The following is a 3,152-nucleotide window of genomic DNA, read 5'->3' on the forward strand; positions in this document are numbered from 1 at the left end:
AGCAGGGACAGCATCAGCTCTCCTTTGCTTCTTTCCGAGGAGGCAGCTGGTAATTGCTCACTAGGAGAAAAATCTGGTTTGAAGCTTCCCACTTCAGTTCATCAATACTTTTAAATCAGAAAGTTATGCTCCACTTCTTCAAGAAATGCTCTTCCATTCGCATGGCTAAGTTGCTCTAAGTTTCCTACAGGTAACACTACCAAGACCCACTGAATTTGCTTATCGGTGTCTCTTCCACCGCTGTTTATTTCCAGGCTTCTTCCTTCACCCTTGCAAGTTCCGTGGGGCTTTTTCCAGGGAACTGATTTTAGGCCCCAGATCCTGCAAGCTGAGATATTTGTACAGCCTAAGCCCAGAGTATCTGAGGAGCAACTAGGATTACCAAACCATTACATTTCGGTAAGATGAGACTTCTCTAGATTCTGTGGATCTTGCAGCATTTTTGCAGACGGACAGGCGCTGTCAGCTGGGAGCTCAGCATGGCTTCTCGTTTCCTGCCATCAGGTAGGTGTTCCCTTGCAGCTCCATTCTTTCACAAGTACATGGTTCTCCTGGACATTTTATTGCCAAGTTCTAGAAAGAATAAATATGAGATGTCGGAGAAAAACAGAACATTTATATTTTAAGGATAAATAATACTGTTGTCGGAGGATAAAAATGCCATCAAATTTATTAACTCTGGTGGTAATGTCTATTTTAAATGGTATTGAAAAGCAGTCTGCTATGTAACTAAACTGTTAAATAAAGGCCCAAACAACATTTCTTTGTTCAACCAAACCGACACCATTGGTATTACCTCGCTTGCCCACAGTTTAGCTGAGGACCTGGTATTTTGCTTTCCTGGACATTGCTTTCTGAATACGTGTATGGAAAATTCATAAAGCCACCGTCTGATGCTCTGCTCTGACTGCTGGTTTTGTTGGAATCACAGAAGATTTTTTTTTGTTTTTTCCAACAGGATGAGCAGGCCTGTTAAACATGGAATAGAGACTGCACCCAAAACTCGAGGCTGATGGTGTTTTCTGAAATGGCCACATTCCAGCTGCGGTGCTGTCGGTATGTGTTCTGCTGGTGGTTTGAAGGGAGCAGGATGTGACCTGTGGTACCTTTCACGGCAGGGTATTGCAAGCATGCTACCATTTAGGAATCTACTCGTCCTCTAAGATGCACCCAGAAAATGCTGCAACACTGTTTACTGTCTTTATTAAGGTTGTGCCCAGTTTATGCTAATTTTGATAGAGGAAAAACCATGTTCTGTATCACTTATGCACATTTATGCGTAAGGCAGTATTTTCAGCATGCATCAGGGCCCTAGGTGCCCCAAGAGGCTCTGATTGCCCCGAGCAGCCTTGGCTGGGGGTGGCACCCCGGCACCCTCTGCCCCTGGCCGGGCCCTGCATTTGCGCCCCGGCGTTTGCCCTTCCACCTGAGCTGTGCCTGTGCTTGGCTGGCTGCACGTCTCCTGCCTCGGCTCCCAGCTGGACCTCAGCCCTGTTCCCCACTGCAGCTGGGTCTGGGGGCCTCAGGGCCCTGGCCAGCCCTGGTCGCTGTCCCAGCTCTGGACTTCTTGCCCGGTGGGTGCCCGCTGCTGCCCCAGCCCCCTGCCCCACAGGACACCCCCCTACACACACCCAGGACCACTGAGGGTTTGCTGCATGCTTATGGGCTTGTTCTGTCTTTTCTCAACATGTTCACACAGAAGGGAAGAATCTGTATTTTGGTACCTGAATAGAAAGCTCTTTTGGCTTCAGCTAGTGCTGTTAAATGCCTGGGTGTTTGGAAATGAACATTTGGACTGTGCATTGTCTCATTGTTCTTCCTTGTAGCCAGTCTCTCTCCTCCCATCTTGGAATAATTTACATTTTTTATTTTTTTTCCATCCAGTCCCCTCATTGTTTTTTTTTTTTTTTTTTTTTTTTTTTTTTTTTAATGAGAGCTGGTGCAGTGTATCTCAAAATACTTGAAGCAATGCTGAATCCCACTTTAAAGAACTTGCAGGGGTCTCCCTCAGGGGGCCCAGCTGCTCGTGAAAGGCACAGAGCCTCCAAGCAGATGCTGCTGCTCCTCCAGTGATGTGCATTAATATCAGGAAGTGTATTCCCTTCTGGCTTCCTCCTTACAGGCAACTGTGAGTGAGTAAGGAGCCTTTGCCCTGTGTGCTGGTCAGTTTGCTAATCTGAGCTGATTAGATAACAAACACAGGTGCAGTATTGCATGCGGGAGTAATAGAACCCAGCTGGGTGTGATGCACTTTGCATCCAAGCAGGGCTTAGCCTGAAACCTTATTTGTCTTGTATTTTAATGCAGTGTCACCAAGGTAATTACAGAGCAGTTTCCTGCTTGGCTTGAGGTGAGCGAACATTAACAGCTTTTATTAACCAAACCCAAGAGGTGAATGCTGACAGAAAGGAAGCTGAATGGACTCAATCAAGACGCAAGGAGAAGATGGATGTGGTGGTGAGAGACCTGCAGCCTGTTGCTGAAGGACTGGATGAAACCGGAGGTTGATACTCTGCAAAAGCTTCATAGACTGTACACTGTAAGGAGGTTGTGCAGATGGAATTTCTATGTACCTCATAATAATTTTCTTAGTAAAACAAGCTGCCTCTTCTTGTTCCTTCATGAAATAAAAATGGACTGGTGCCTGTTTTCCATTTCTGACCTTAACTTATAGTCTGTACTTTCTTTGGAGGGAATTATCAGGGAAGATTGGTGCAAATCTCCATTCTTTCTCATTACATGCTTCTCAAAAGTTCTTGCCTGAAAGCTTCATTCACCTGGAGTGTAAAAGCTGAAGCTGGAAAACACAACCTTAAAGGGATTTCATCCCAGTCTAACAGCTTGAAAATGAAACCAGAGCACAAAAGATCTGAAATGACTCTGTGGGTATTGCAGGAAAACGCTGGATGCCTCTGCACTGCTGAGGAGGCTCCAGGTGACCACAGCAAGTGGAGGCATCGGAGACTATAAACACCACAGAGCAGATAGCGGAGAGATCCTAGTAACACAAACACAAGGTGAGCAACTAAAAGTTTGGATATGGGTCATCTGAGGTCAGCAATTAGCCCGTGGGGTCATCCGAGGTCACCGCTCCAGTATTTTTGGGGGTTCTGGGGTCATCTGAGGTCACCAATTAGCCCGTGGGGTCATCC

The 3,152-nt window shown here is 46.3% G+C and overlaps 1 long non-coding RNA gene across 1 annotated transcript; it reads left to right on the plus strand.

Moving 5' to 3' along the window:
• Nucleotides 1-371: 371 nt before the first annotated feature.
• On the plus strand, nucleotides 372-2,667 carry LOC118160050. Its single transcript, XR_004747315.1, has 2 exons — nucleotides 372-1,056; nucleotides 2,318-2,667. It is a non-coding gene; the product is annotated as an uncharacterized LOC118160050 (long non-coding RNA).
• The last annotated feature ends 485 nt before the right edge of the window (nucleotides 2,668-3,152 follow it).

Source organism: Oxyura jamaicensis, unplaced genomic scaffold (genome assembly GCF_011077185.1).
Source record: "Oxyura jamaicensis isolate SHBP4307 breed ruddy duck unplaced genomic scaffold, BPBGC_Ojam_1.0 oxyUn_random_OJ73853, whole genome shotgun sequence".
Lineage (NCBI taxonomy): Eukaryota > Metazoa > Chordata > Aves > Anseriformes > Anatidae > Oxyura > Oxyura jamaicensis.